The sequence below is a fragment of the Phyllobates terribilis genome, unplaced genomic scaffold (genome assembly GCF_046119375.1).
Source record: "Phyllobates terribilis strain yellow unplaced genomic scaffold, ASM4611937v1 Scaffold_23__1_contigs__length_19252631, whole genome shotgun sequence".
Classification (NCBI taxonomy): Eukaryota; Metazoa; Chordata; class Amphibia; order Anura; family Dendrobatidae; genus Phyllobates; species Phyllobates terribilis.
In genome coordinates this window covers 6,595,054-6,613,806 of record NW_027362783.1, presented here as the reverse complement: position 1 = coordinate 6,613,806, position 18,753 = coordinate 6,595,054, and positions in this window count along the sequence as shown.

The window sequence follows — 18,753 nt, the reverse complement described above, 5'->3', positions numbered from 1 at the left end:
ATAGGATAAAAGAACATAAATACAATTTAATAAAGCATAGGATAAAACAACATAAATACAGTTTAATAAAGCGTAGGTTAAAACAACATAAATACAATTTAATAAAGCCTAGGACAAAACAACATAAATACAATTTAATAAAGCATAGGATAAAACAACATAAGTACAATTTAATAAAGCATAGGATAAAACAACATAAATACAATTTAATAAAGCATAAGATAAAACAACATAAATGCAATTTAATAAAGCATAGGTTAAAACAACATAAATACAATTTAATAAAGCATAGGAAAAAACAACATAAATACAATTTAATAAAGCATAAGATAAAACAACATAAATACAATTTAATGAAGCATAGGTTAAAACAACATAAATACAATTTATTAAAGCATAGGACAAAACAACATAAATACAATTTAATAAAGCATAGGATAAAACAACATAAATACAATTTAATAAAGCATAGGATAAAACAACATAAATACAATTTAATAAAGCATGGGTTAAAACATCATAAATACAATTTAATAAAGCATAGGACGAAACAACATAAATACAATTTAATAAAGCATAGGATAAAACAACATAAATACAATTTAATAAAGCATAGGATAAAGCAACATAAATACAATTTAATAAAGCATAGTATAAAACAACATAAATACAATTTAATAAAGCATAGGATAAAACAACATAAATACAATTTAATAGAGCATAGGCTAAAACAACATAAATACAATTTAATAAAGCATAGGCTAAAACAACATAAATAAAATTTAGTAAAGCATAAGATAAAACAACATAAATACAATTTAATAAAGCATAGGACAAAACAACATAAATACAATTTAATGAAGCATGGGTTAAAACAACATAAATACAATTTATTAAACATTTGATAAAACAACATAAATACACTTTAATGAAGCATAGGATAAAACAACATAAATACAATTTAATGAAGCATGGGTTAAAACAACATAAATACAATTTAATAAAGCATAGGATAAAACAACATAAATACAATTTAATAAAGCATAGGATAAAACCACATAAATACAATTTAATAAAGCATAGGATAAAACAACATAAATACAATTTAATAAAGCATAGGATAAAACAACATAAATACAATTTAATAAAGCATATGTTAAAACAACATAAATACAATTTAATAAAGCATAGGATAAAGGAACATAAATACAATTTAATAAAGCATAGGATAAAAGAACATAAATACAGTTTAATAAAGCATAGGTTAAAACAACATAAATACAATTTAATAAAGCATAGGACAAAACAACATAAATACAATTTAATAAAGCATAGGATAAAACAACATATATACAATTTAATAAAGCATAGGATAAAACAACATAAGTACAATTTAATAAAGCATAGGATAAAACAACATAAATACAATTTAATAAAGCATAAGATAAAACAACATGAATGCAATTTAATAAAGCATAGGTTAAAACAACATAAATACAATTTAATAAAGCATAGGAAAAAACAACATAAATACAATTTAATAAAGCATAAGATAAAACAACATAAATACAATTTAATGAAGCATGGGTTAAAACAACATAAATACAATTTATTAAAGCATAGGACAAAACAACATAAATACAATTTAATAAAGCATAGGATAAAACAACATAAATACAATTTAATAAAGCATAGGATAAAACAACATAAATACAATTTAATAAAGCATAGGATAAAACAACATAAATACAATTTAATAAAGCGTATGATAAAACAACATAAATACAATTTAATAAAGCATAGGATAAAACAACATAAATACAATTTAATAAAGCATAGGATAAAACAACATAAATACAATTTAATAAGGCATACGATAAAACAACATAATTACAATTTAATAATGCATAGGATAAAACAACATAAATACAATTTATTAAAGCATAGGATAAAACAACATAAATACAATTTAATAAAGCATAGGATAAAACAACATAAATACAACTTAATAAAGCATAGGATAAAACAACATAAATACAATTTAATAAAGCATAGGATAAAACAACAAAAATACAATTTAATAAAGCATAGGATAAAACAACATAAATACAATTTAATGAAGCATAGGATAAAACAACATAAATACAATTTAATGAAGCATAGTATAAAGCAACATAAATACAATTTAATGAAGCATGGGTTAAAACAACATAAATACAATTTAATAAAGCATTTGATAAAACAACATAAATACAATTTAATAAAGCATAGGATAAAACAACATAAATGCAATTTAATAAGGCATACGATAAAACAACATAAATACAATTTAATAATGCATAGGATAAAACAACATAAATACAATTTAATAAAGCATAAGAGAAAACAACATAAATACAATTTAATAAAGCATAGGACAAAAACAACATAAATACAATTTAATAAAGCATAGGATAAAACAACATAAATACAATTTAATAAAGCATAGGATAAAACAACATAAATACAATTTAATAAAGCATAGGACAAAACAACATAAATACAATTTAATAAAGCATAGGATAAAACAACATAAATACAATTTAATAAAGCATAGGATAAAACAACATAAATACAATTTAATAAAGCATAGGATAAAACAACATAAATACAATTTAATAAAGCATAGGATAAAACAACATAAATACAATTTAATAAAGCATAGGATAAAACAACATAAATACAATTTAATAAAGCATGGGTTAAAACAACATAAATACAATTTAATAAAGCATAGGACAAAACAACATGAATACAATTTAATAAAGCATAGGTTAAAACAACATAAATACAATTTAATAAAGCATTTGATAAAACAACATAAATACAATTTAATGAAGCATAGGATAAAACAACATAAATACAATTTAATGAAGCATAGGATAAAACAACATAAATACAATTTAATGAAGCATGGGTTAAAACAACATAAATACAATTTAATAAAGCATAGGATAAAACCACATAAATACAATTTAATAAAGCATAGGATAAAACAACATAAATACAATTTAATAAAGCATAGGATAAAACAACATAAATACAATTTAATAAAGCATATGTTAAAACAACATAAATACAATTTAATAAAGCATAGGATAAAAGAACATAAATACAATTTAATAAAGCATAGGATAAAAGAACATAAATACAGTTTAATAAAGCATAGGTTAAAACAACATAAATACAATTTAATAAAGCATAGGACAAAACAACATAAATACAATTTAATAAAGCATAGGATAAAACAACATATATACAATTTAATAAAGCATAGGATAAAACAACATAAGTACAATTTAATAAAGCATAGGATAAAACAACATAAATACAATTTAATAAAGCATAAGATAAAACAACATAAATGCAATTTAATAAAGCATAGGTTAAAACAACATAAATACAATTTAATAAAGCATAGGAAAAAACAACATAAATACAATTTAATAAAGCATAAGATAAAACAACATAAATACAATTTAATGAAGCATGGGTTAAAACAACATAAATACAATTTATTAAAGCATAGGACAAAACAACATAAATACAATTTAATAAAGCATAGGATAAAACAACATAAATACAATTTAATAAAGCATAGGATAAAACAACATAAATACAATTTAATAAAGCATGGGTTAAAACATCATAAATACAATTTAATAAAGCATAGGACGAAACAACATAAATACAATTTAATAAAGCATAGGATAAAACAACATAAATACAATTTAATAAAGCATAGGATAAAGCAACATAAATACAATTTAATAAAGCATAGTATAAAACAACATAAATACAATTTAATAAAGCATAGGATAAAACAACATAAATACAATTTAATAAAGCATAGGCTAAAACAACATAAATAAAATTTAGTAAAGCATAGGATAAAACAACATAAATACAATTTAATAAAGCATAGGACAAAACAACATAAATACAATTTAATGAAGCATGGGTTAAAACAACATAAATACAATTTAATAAAGCATTTGATAAAACAACATAAATACAATTTAATGAAGCATAGGATAAAACAACATAAATACAATTTAATGAAGCATGGGTTAAAACAACATAAAAACAATTTAATAAAGCATAGCATAAAACAACATAAATACAATTTAATAAAGCATAGGATAAAACCACATAAATACAATTTAATAAAGCATAGGATAAAACAACATAAATACAATTTAATAAAGCATAGGATAAAACAACATAAATACAATTTAATAAAGCATATGTTAAAACAACATAAATACAATTTAATAAAGCATAGGATAAAAGAACATAAATACAATTTAATAAAGCATATGTTAAAACAACATAAATACAATTTAATAAAGCATAGGATAAAACAACATATATACAATTTAATAAAGCATAGGATAAAACAACATAAGTACAATTTAATAAAGCATAGGATAAAACAACATAAATACAATTTAATAAAGCGTAAGATAAAACAACATAAATGCAATTTAATAAAGCATAGGTTAAAACAACATAAATACAATGTAATAAAGCATAAAAAAAAACAACATAAATACAATTTAATAAAGCATAAGATAAAACAACATAAATACAATTTAATGAAGCATGGGTTAAAACAACATAAATACAATTTATTAAAGCATAGGACAAAACAACATAAATACAATTTAATAAAGCATAGGATAAAACAACATAAATACAATTTAATAAAGCATAGGATAAAACAACATAAATACAATTTAATAAAGCATAGGATAAAACAACATAAATACAATTTAATAAAGCATGGGTTAAAACATCATAAATACAATTTAATAAAGCATAGGACGAAACAACATAAATACAATTTAATAAAGCATAGGATAAAACAACATAAATACAATTTAATAAAGCATAGGATAAAGCAACATAAATACAATTTAATAAAGCATAGGATAAAACAACATAAATACAATTTAATAAAGCATAGGATAAAACAACATAAATACAATTTAATAAAGCATAGGCTAAAATAACATAAATAAAATTTAGTAAAGCATAGGATAAAACAACATAAATACAATTTAATAAAGCATGGGTTAAAACAACATAAATACAATTTAATAAAGCATAGGACGTAACAACATAAATACAATTTAATAAAGCATAGGATAAAACAACATAAATACAATTTAATAAAGCATAGGATAAAGCAACATAAATACAATTTAATAAAGCATAGTATAAAACAACATAAATACAATTTAATAAAGCATAGGATAAAACAACATAAATAAAATTTAATAAAGCATAGGCTAAAACAACATAAATACAATTTAATAAAGCATAGGATAAAACAACATAAATACAATTTAATAAAGCATAGGTTAAAACAACATCAATACAATTTAATAAAGCATAGGATAAAACAACATAAATCCAATTTAATAAAGCATAGGATAAAACCACATAAATACAATTTAATTAAGCATAGGATAAAACAACATAAATACAATTTAATAAAGCATAGGTTAAAAAAACATAAATACAATTTAATAAAGCATATTATAAAACAACATAAATACAACTTAATAAGCATAGGTTAAAACAACATAAATACAATTTAATAAAGCATAGGATAAAACAACATAAATACAATTTAATAAAGCATAGGATAAAACAACATAAATACAATTTAATAAAGCATAGGATAAAACAACATAAATACAATTTAATAAAGCATAGGATAAAACAACATAAATACAATTTAATAAAGCATAGGATAAAACAACATAAATACAATTTAATAAAGCATAGGACAAAACAACATAAATACAATTTAATAAAGCATAGGATAAAACAACATAAATACAATTTAATAAAGCATAGGATAAAACAACATAAATACAATTTAATAAAGCATAGGTTAAAACAACATAAATACAATTTAATAAAGCATAGGATAAAAGAACATAAATACAATTTAATAAAGCATAGGACGAAACAACATAAATACAATTTAATAAAGCATAGGATAAAACAACATAAATACAATTTAATAAAGCATAGGATAAAGCAACATAAATACAATTTAATAAAGCAAAGTATAAAACAACATAAATACAATTTAATAAAGCATAGGATAAAACAACATAAATAAAATTTAATAAAGCATAGGCTAAAACAACATAAATACAATTTAATAAAGCATAGGATAAAACAACATAAATACAATTTAATAAAGCATAGGTTAAAACAACATCAATACAATTTAATAAAGCATAGGATAAAACAACATAAATCCAATTTAATAAAGCATAGGATAAAACCACATAAATACAATTTAATTAAGCATAGGATAAAACAACATAAATACAATTTAATAAAGCATAGGTTAAAAAAACATAAATACAATTTAATAAAGCATATTATAAAACAACATAAATACAACTTAATAAGCATAGGTTAAAACAACATAAATACAATTTAATAAAGCATAGGATAAAACAACATAAATACAATTTAATAAAGCATAGGATAAAACAACATAAATACAATTTAATAAAGCATAGGATAAAACAACATAAATACAATTTAATAAAGCATAGGATAAAACAACATAAATACAATTTAATAAAGCATAGGATAAAACAACATAAATACAATTTAATAAAGCATAGGACAAAACAACATAAATACAATTTAATAAAGCATAGGATAAAACAACATAAATACAATTTAATAAAGCATAGGATAAAACAACATAAATACAATTTAATAAAGCATAGGTTAAAACAACATAAATACAATTTAATAAAGCATAGGATAAAAGAACATAAATACAATTTAATAAAGCATAGGATAAAACAACATAAATACAGTTTAATAAATCGTCGGTTAAAACAACATAAATACAATTTAATAAAGCATAGGACAAAACAACATAAATACAATTTAATAAAGCATAGGATAAAACAACATATATACAGTTTAATAAAGCATAGGATAAAACAACATAAGTACAATTTAATAAAGCATAGGATAAAACAACATAAATACAATTTAATAAAGCATAAGATAAAACAACATAAATGCAATTTAATAAAGCATAGGTTAAAACAACATAAATACAATTTAATAAAGCATAGGAAAAAACATCATAAATACAATTTAATAAAGCATAAGATAAAACAACATAAATACAATTTAATGAAGCATGGGTTAAAACAACATAAATACAATTTATTAAAGCATAGGACAAAACAACATAAATACAATTTAATAAAGCATAGGATAAAACAACATAAATACAATTTAATAAAGCATAGGATAAAACAACATAAATACAATTTAATAAAGAATAGAATAAAACAACATAAACACAATTTAATAAAGCATAGGATAAAACAACATAAATACAATTTAATAAAGCATAGGATAAAACAACATAAATACAATTTAATAAAGCATAGGATAAAACCACATAAATACAGTTTAATAAAGCATACGATAAAACAACATAAATACAATTTAATAAAGCATAGGATAAAACAACATAAATACAATTTAATAAAGCATAGGACAAAACAACATAAATACAATTTAATAAAGCATATGATAAAACAACATAAATACAATTTAATAAAGCATAGGATAAAACAACATAAATACAATTTAATAAAGCATAGGTTAAAACAACATAAATACAATTTAATAAAGCATAGGATAAAAGAACATAAATACAATTTAATAAAGCATAGGATAAAACAACATAAATACAGTTTAATAAAGCGTAGGTTAAAACAACATAAATACAATTTAATAAAGCCTAGGACAAAACAACATAAATACAATTTAATAAAGCATACGATAAAACAACATATATACATTTTAATAAAGCATAGGATAAAACAACATAAGTACAATTTAATAAAGCATAGGATAAAACAACATAAATACAATTTAATAAAGCATAAGATAAAACAACATAAATGCAATTTAATAAAGCATAGGTTAAAACAACATAAATACAATTTAATAAAGCATAGGAAAAAACAACATAAATACAATTTAATAAAGCATAAGATAAAACAACATAAATACAATTTAATGAAGCATGGGTTAAAACAACATAAATACAATTTAATAAAGCATAAGATAAAACAACATAAATGCAATTTAATAAAGCATAAGATAAAACAACATAAATGCAATTTAATAAAGCATAGGTTAAAACAACATAAATACAATTTAATAAAGCATAGGATAAAACAACATAAATACAATTTAATAAAGCATGGGTTAAAACATCATAAATACAATTTAATAAAGCATAGGACGAAACAACATAAATACAATTTAATAAAGCATAGGATAAAACAACATAAATACAATTTAATAAAGCATAGGATAAAGCAACATAAATACAATTTAATAAAGCATAGTATAAAACAACATAAATACAATTTAATAAAGCATAGGATAAAACAACATAAATACAATTTAATAAAGCATAGGCTAAAACAACATAAATACAATTTAATAAAGCATAGGCTAAAACAACATAAATAAAATTTAGTAAAGCATAGGATAAAACAACATAAATACAATTTAATAAAGCATAGGACAAAACAACATAAATACAATTTAATGAAGCATGGGTTAAAACAACATAAATACAATTTAATAAAGCATTTGATAAAACAACATAAATACACTTTAATGAAGCATAGGATAAAACAACATAAATACAATTTAATGAAGCATGGGTTAAAACAACATAAATACAATTTAATAAAGCATAGGATAAAACAACATAAATACAATTTAATAAAGCATAGGATAAAACCACATAAATACAATTTAATAAAGCATAGGATAAAACAACATAAATACAATTTAATAAAGCATAGGATAAAACAACATAAATACAATTTAATAAAGCATAGGTTAAAACAACATCAATACAATTTAATAAAGCATAGGATAAAACAACATAAATCCAATTTAATAAAGCATAGGATAAAACCACATAAATACAATTTAATTAAGCATAGGATAAAACAACATAAATACAATTTAATAAAGCATAGGTTAAAAAAACATAAATACAATTTAATAAAGCATATTATAAAACAACATAAATACAACTTAATAAGCATAGGTTAAAACAACATAAATACAATTTAATAAAGCATAGGATAAAACAACATAAATACAATTTAATAAAGCATAGGATAAAACAACATAAATACAATTTAATAAAGCATAGGATAAAACAACATAAATACAATTTAATAAAGCATAGGATAAAACAACATAAATACAATTTAATAAAGCATAGGATAAAACAACATAAATACAATTTAATAAAGCATAGGACAAAACAACATAAATACAATTTAATAAAGCATAGGATAAAACAACATAAATACAATTTAATAAAGCATAGGATAAAACAACATAAATACAATTTAATAAAGCATAGGTTAAAACAACATAAATACAATTTAATAAAGCATAGGATAAAAGAACATAAATACAATTTAATAAAGCATAGGATAAAACAACATAAATACAGTTTAATAAATCGTCGGTTAAAACAACATAAATACAATTTAATAAAGCATAGGACAAAACAACATAAATACAATTTAATAAAGCATAGGATAAAACAACATATATACAGTTTAATAAAGCATAGGATAAAACAACATAAGTACAATTTAATAAAGCATAGGATAAAACAACATAAATACAATTTAATAAAGCATAAGATAAAACAACATAAATGCAATTTAATAAAGCATAGGTTAAAACAACATAAATACAATTTAATAAAGCATAGGAAAAAACATCATAAATACAATTTAATAAAGCATAAGATAAAACAACATAAATACAATTTAATGAAGCATGGGTTAAAACAACATAAATACAATTTATTAAAGCATAGGACAAAACAACATAAATACAATTTAATAAAGCATAGGATAAAACAACATAAATACAATTTAATAAAGCATAGGATAAAACAACATAAATACAATTTAATAAAGAATAGAATAAAACAACATAAACACAATTTAATAAAGCATAGGATAAAACAACATAAATACAATTTAATAAAGCATAGGATAAAACAACATAAATACAATTTAATAAAGCATAGGATAAAACCACATAAATACAGTTTAATAAAGCATACGATAAAACAACATAAATACAATTTAATAAAGCATAGGATAAAACAACATAAATACAATTTAATAAAGCATAGGACAAAACAACATAAATACAATTTAATAAAGCATATGATAAAACAACATAAATACAATTTAATAAAGCATAGGATAAAACAACATAAATACAATTTAATAAAGCATAGGTTAAAACAACATAAATACAATTTAATAAAGCATAGGATAAAAGAACATAAATACAATTTAATAAAGCATAGGATAAAACAACATAAATACAGTTTAATAAAGCGTAGGTTAAAACAACATAAATACAATTTAATAAAGCCTAGGACAAAACAACATAAATACAATTTAATAAAGCATAGGATAAAACAACATATATACATTTTAATAAAGCATAGGATAAAACAACATAAGTACAATTTAATAAAGCATAGGATAAAACAACATAAATACAATTTAATAAAGCATAAGATAAAACAACATAAATGCAATTTAATAAAGCATAGGTTAAAACAACATAAATACAATTTAATAAAGCATAGGAAAAAACAACATAAATACAATTTAATAAAGCATAAGATAAAACAACATAAATACAATTTAATGAAGCATGGGTTAAAACAACATAAATACAATTTAATAAAGCATAAGATAAAACAACATAAATGCAATTTAATAAAGCATAAGATAAAACAACATAAATGCAATTTAATAAAGCATAGGTTAAAACAACATAAATACAATTTAATAAAGCATAGGATAAAACAACATAAATACAATTTAATAAAGCATGGGTTAAAACATCATAAATACAATTTAATAAAGCATAGGACGAAACAACATAAATACAATTTAATAAAGCATAGGATAAAACAACATAAATACAATTTAATAAAGCATAGGATAAAGCAACATAAATACAATTTAATAAAGCATAGTATAAAACAACATAAATACAATTTAATAAAGCATAGGATAAAACAACATAAATACAATTTAATAAAGCATAGGCTAAAACAACATAAATACAATTTAATAAAGCATAGGCTAAAACAACATAAATAAAATTTAGTAAAGCATAGGATAAAACAACATAAATACAATTTAATAAAGCATAGGACAAAACAACATAAATACAATTTAATGAAGCATGGGTTAAAACAACATAAATACAATTTAATAAAGCATTTGATAAAACAACATAAATACACTTTAATGAAGCATAGGATAAAACAACATAAATACAATTTAATGAAGCATGGGTTAAAACAACATAAATACAATTTAATAAAGCATAGGATAAAACAACATAAATACAATTTAATAAAGCATAGGATAAAACCACATAAATACAATTTAATAAAGCATAGGATAAAACAACATAAATACAATTTAATAAAGCATAGGATAAAACAACATAAATACAATTTAATAAAGCATATGTTAAAACAACATAAATACAATTTAATAAAGCATAGGATAAAATAACATAAATACAATTTAATAAAGCATAGGATAAAAGAACATAAATACAGTTTAATAAAGCATAGGTTAAAACAACATAAATACAATTTAATAAAGCATAGGACAAAACAACATAAATACAATTTAATAAAGCATAGGATAAAACAACATATATACAATTTAATAAAGCATAGGATAAAACAACATAAGTACAATTTAATAAAGCATAGGATAAAACAACATAAATACAATTTAATAAAGCATAAGATAAAACAACATAAATGCAATTTAATAAAGCATAGGTTAAAACAACATAAATACAATTTAATAAAGCATAGGAAAAAACAAAATAAATACAATTTAATAAAGCATAAGACAAAACAACATAAATACAATTTAATGAAGCATGGGTTAAAACAACATAAATACAATTTATTAAAGCATAGGACAAAACAACATAAATACAATTTAATAAAGCATAGGATAAAACAACATAAATACAATTTAATAAAGCATAGGATAAAACAACATAAATACAATTTAATAAAGCATAGGATAAAACAACATAAATACAATTTAATAAAGCATGGGTTAAAACATCATAAATACAATTTAATAAAGCATAGGACGAAACAACATAAATACAATTTAATAAAGCATAGGATAAAACAACATAAATACAATTTAATAAAGCATAGGATAAAGCAACATAAATACAATTTAATAAACCATAGTATAAAACAACATAAATACAATTTAATAAAGCATAGGATAAAACAACATAAATACAATTTAATAAAGCATAGAATAAAACAACATAAATAAAATTTAGTAAAGCATAGAATAAAACAACATAAATACAATTTAATAAAGCATGGGTTAAAACAACATAAATACAATTTAATAAAGCATAGGACGAAACAACATAAATACAATTTAATAAAGCATAGGATAAAACAACATAAATACAATTTAATAAAGCATAGGATAAAGCAACATAAATACAATTTAATAAAGCATAGTATAAAACAACATAAATACAATTTAATAAAGCATAGGATAAAACAACATAAATACAATTTAATAAAGCATAGGCTAAAACAACATAAATACAATTTAATAAAGCATAGCATAAAACAACATAAATACAATTTAATAAAGCATAGGATAAAACAACATAAATACAATTTAATAAAGCATAGGACAAAACAACATAAATACAATTTAATAAAGCATAGGAAAAAACAACATAAATACAATTTAATAAAGCATAGGTTAAAACAACATAAATACAATTTAATAAAGCATAGGATAAAAGAACATAAATACAATTTAATAAAGCATAGGATAAAACAACATAAATACAGTTTAATAAAGCGTAGGTTAAAACAACATAAATACAATTAAATAAAGCCTAGGACAAAACAACATAAATACAATTTAATAAAGCATAGGATAAAACAACATAAGTACAATTTAATAAAGCATAGGATAAAACAACATAAATACAATTTAATAAAGCATAAGATAAAACAACATAAATGCAATTTAATAAAGCATAGGTTAAAACAACATAAATACAATTTAATAAAGCATAGGAAAAAACAACATAAATACAATTTAATAAAGCATAAGATAAAACAACATAAATACAATTTAATGAAGCATGGGTTAAAACAACATAAATACAATTTATTAAAGCATAGGACAAAACAACATAAATACAATTTAATAAAGCATAGGATAAAACAACATAAATACAATTTAATAAAGCATAGGATAAAACAACATAAATACAATTTAATAAAGCATGGGTTAAAACATCATAAATACAATTTAATAAAGCATAGGACGAAACAACATAAATACAATTTAATAAAGCATAGGATAAAACAACATAAATACAATTTAATAAAGCATAGGATAAAGCAACATAAATACAATTTAATAAAGCATAGTATAAAACAACATAAATACAATTTAATAAAGCATAGGATAAAACAACATAAATACAATTTAATAGAGCATAGGCTAAAACAACATAAATACAATTTAATAAAGCATATAGGCTAAAACAACATAAATAAAATTTAGTAAAGCATAAGATAAAACAACATAAATACAATTTAATAAAGCATAGGACAAAACAACATAAATACAATTTAATGAAGCATGGGTTAAAACAACATAAATACAATTTAATAAAGCATTTGATAAAACAACATAAATACACTTTAATGAAGCATAGGATAAAACAACATAAATACAATTTAATGAAGCATGGGTTAAAACAACATAAATACAATTTAATAAAGCATATGTTAAAACAACATAAATACAATTTAATAAAGCATAGGATAAAAGAACATAAATACAATTTAATAAAGCATAGGATAAAAGAACATAAATACAGTTTAATAAAGCATAGGTTAAAACAACATAAATACAATTTAATAAAGCATAGGACAAAACAACATAAATACAATTTAATAAAGCATAGGATAAAACAACATATATACAATTTAATAAAGCATAGGATAAAACAACATAAGTACAATTTAATAAAGCATAGGATAAAACAACATAAATACAATTTAATAAACCATAGTATAAAACAACATAAATACAATTTAATAAAGCATAGGATAAAACAACATAAATACAATTTAATAAAGCATAGAATAAAACAACATAAATAAAATTTAGTAAAGCATAGAATAAAACAACATAAATACAATTTAATAAAGCATGGGTTAAAACAACATAAATACAATTTAATAAAGCATAGGACGAAACAACATAAATACAATTTAATAAAGCATAGGATAAAACAACATAAATACAATTTAATAAAGCATAGGATAAAGCAACATAAATACAATTTAATAAAGCATAGTATAAAACAACATAAATACAATTTAATAAAGCATAGGATAAAACAACATAAATACAATTTAATAAAGCATAGGCTAAAACAATATAAATACAATTTATTAAAGCATAGGATAAAACAACATAAATACAATTTAATAAAGCATAGGATAAAACAACATAAATACAATTTAATAAAGCATAGGACAAAACAACATAAATACAATTTAATAAAGCATAGGAAAAAACAACATAAATACAATTTAATAAAGCATAGGTTAAAACAACATAAATACAATTTAATAAAGCATAGGATAAAAGAACATAAATACAATTTAATAAAGCATAGGATAAAACAACATAAATACAGTTTAATAAAGCGTAGGTTAAAACAACATAAATACAATTAAATAAAGCCTAGGACAAAACAACATAAATACAATTTAATAAAGCATAGGATAAAACAACATAAGTACAATTTAATAAAGCATAGGATAAAACAACATAAATACAATTTAATAAAGCATAAGATAAAACAACATAAATGCAATTTAATAAAGCATAGGTTAAAACAACATAAATACAATTTAATAAAGCATAGGAAAAAACAACATAAATACAATTTAATAAAGCATAAGATAAAACAACATAAATACAATTTAATGAAGCATGGGTTAAAACAACATAAATACAATTTATTAAAGCATAGGACAAAACAACATAAATACAATTTAATAAAGCATAGGATAAAACAACATAAATACAATTTAATAAAGCATAGGATAAAACAACATAAATACAATTTAATAAAGCATGGGTTAAAACATCATAAATACAATTTAATAAAGCATAGGACGAAACAACATAAATACAATTTAATAAAGCATAGGATAAAACAACATAAATACAATTTAATAAAGCATAGGATAAAGCAACATAAATACAATTTAATAAAGCATAGTATAAAACAACATAAATACAATTTAATAAAGCATAGGATAAAACAACATAAATACAATTTAATAGAGCATAGGCTAAAACAACATAAATACAATTTAATAAAGCATATAGGCTAAAACAACATAAATAAAATTTAGTAAAGCATAAGATAAAACAACATAAATACAATTTAATAAAGCATAGGACAAAACAACATAAATACAATTTAATGAAGCATGGGTTAAAACAACATAAATACAATTTAATAAAGCATTTGATAAAACAACATAAATACACTTTAATGAAGCATAGGATAAAACAACATAAATACAATTTAATGAAGCATGGGTTAAAACAACATAAATACAATTTAATAAAGCATAGGATAAAACAACATAAATACAATTTAATAAAGCATAGGATAAAACCACATAAATACAATTTAATAAAGCATAGGATAAAACAACATAAATACAATTTAATAAAGCATAGGATAAAACAACATAAATACAATTTAATAAAGCATATGTTAAAACAACATAAATACAATTTAATAAAGCATAGGATAAAAGAACATAAATACAATTTAATAAAGCATAGGATAAAAGAACATAAATACAGTTTAATAAAGCATAGGTTAAAACAACATAAATACAATTTAATAAAGCATAGGACAAAACAACATAAATACAATTTAATAAAGCATAGGATAAAACAACATATATACAATTTAATAAAGCATAGGATAAAACAACATAAGTACAATTTAATAAAGCATAGGATAAAACAACATAAATACAATTTAATAAAGCATAAGATAAAACAACATGAATGCAATTTAATAAAGCATAGGTTAAAACAACATAAATACAATTTAATAAAGCATAGGAAAAAACAACATAAATACAATTTAATAAAGCATAAGATAAAACAACATAAATACAATTTAATGAAGCATGGGTTAAAACAACATAAATACAATTTATTAAAGCATAGGACAAAACAACATAAATACAATTTAATAAAGCATAGGATAAAACAACATAAATACAATTTAATAAAGCATAGGATAAAACAACATAAATACAATTTAATAAAGCATAGGATAAAACAACATAAATACAATTTAATAAAGCATGGGTTAAAACATCATAAATACAATTTAATAAAGCATAGGACGAAACAACATAAATACAATTTAATAAAGCATAGGATAAAACAACATAAATACAATTTAATAAAGCATAGGATAAAGCAACATAAATACAATTTAATAAAGCATAGTATAAAACAACATAAATACAATTTAATAAAGCATAGGATAAAACAACATAAATACAATTTAATAAAGCATAGGCTAAAACAACATAAATAAAATTTAGTAAAGTATAGAATAAAACAACATAAATACAATTTAATAAAGCATGGGTTAAAACAACATAAATACAATTTAATAAAGCATAGGACGAAACAACATAAATACAATTTAATAAAGCATAGGATAAAACAACATAAATACAATTTAATAAAGCATAGGATAAAGCAACATAAATACAATTTAATAAAGCATAGTATAAAACAACATAAATACAATTTAATAAAGCATAGGATAAAACAACATAAATACAATTTAATAAAGCATAGGCTAAAACAACATAAATACAATTTAATAAACCATAGGATAAAACAACATAAATACAATTTAATAAAGCATAGGTTAAAACAACATCAATACAATTTAATAAAGCATAGGATAAAACAACATAAATACAATTTAATAAAGCATAGGATAAAACCACATAAATACAATTTAATAAAGCATAGGATAAAACAACATAAATACAATTTAATAAAGCATAGGTTAAAAAAACATAAATACAATTTAATAAAGCATAGGATAAAACAACATAAATACAATTTAATAAAGCATAGGTTAAAACAACAAAAATACAATTTAATAAAGCATAGGATAAAACAACATAAATACAATTTAATAAAGCATAGGATAAAACAACATAAATACAATTTAATAAAGCATAGGATAAAACAACATAAATACAATTTAATAAAGCATAGGATAAAACAACATAAATACAATTTAATAAAGCATAGGATAAAACAACATAAATACAATTTAATAAAGCATAGGACAAAACAACATAAATACAATTTAATAAAGCATAGGATAAAACAACATAAATACAATTTAATAAAGCATAGGATAAAACAACATAAATACAATTTAATAAAGCATAGGTTAAAACAACATAAATACAATTTAATAAAGCATAGGATAAAAGAACATAAATACAATTTAATAAAGCATAGGATAAAACAACATAAATACAGTTTAATAAAGCGTAGGTTAAAACAACATAAATACAATTTAATAAAGCATAGGACAAAACAACATAAATACAATTTAATAAAGCATAGGATAAAACAACATATATACAGTTTAATAAAGCATAGGATAAAACAACATAAGTACAATTTAATAAAGCATAGGATAAAACAACATAAATACAATTTAATAAAGCATAAGATAAAACAACATAAATGCAATTTAATAAAGCATAGGTTAAAACAACATAAATACAATTTAATAAAGCATAGGAAAAAACATCATAAATACAATTTAATAAAGCATAAGATAAAACAACATAAATACAATTTAATGAAGCATGGGTTAAAACAACATAAATACAATTTATTAAAGCATAGGACAAAACAACATAAATACAATTTAATAAAGCATAGGATAAAACAACATAAATACAATTTAATAAAGCAAAGGATAAAACAACATAAATACAATTTAATAAAGAATAGGATAAAACAACATAAACACAATTTAATAAAGCATAGGATAAAACAACATAAATACAATTTAATAAAGCATAGGATAAAACAACATAAATACAATTTAATAAAGCATAGGATAAAACAACATAAATACAGTTTAATAAAGCATACGATAAAACAACATAAATACAATTTAATAAAGCATAGGATAAAACAACATAAATACAATTTAATAAAGCATAGGACAAAACAACATAAATACAATTTAATAAAGCATAGGATAAAACAACATAAATACAATTTAATAAAGCATAGGATAAAACAACATAAATACAATTTAATAAAGCATAGGTTAAAACAACATAAATACAATTTAATAAAGCATAGGTTAAAACAACATAAATACGATTTAATAAAGCATAGGATAAAAGAACATAAATACAATTTAATA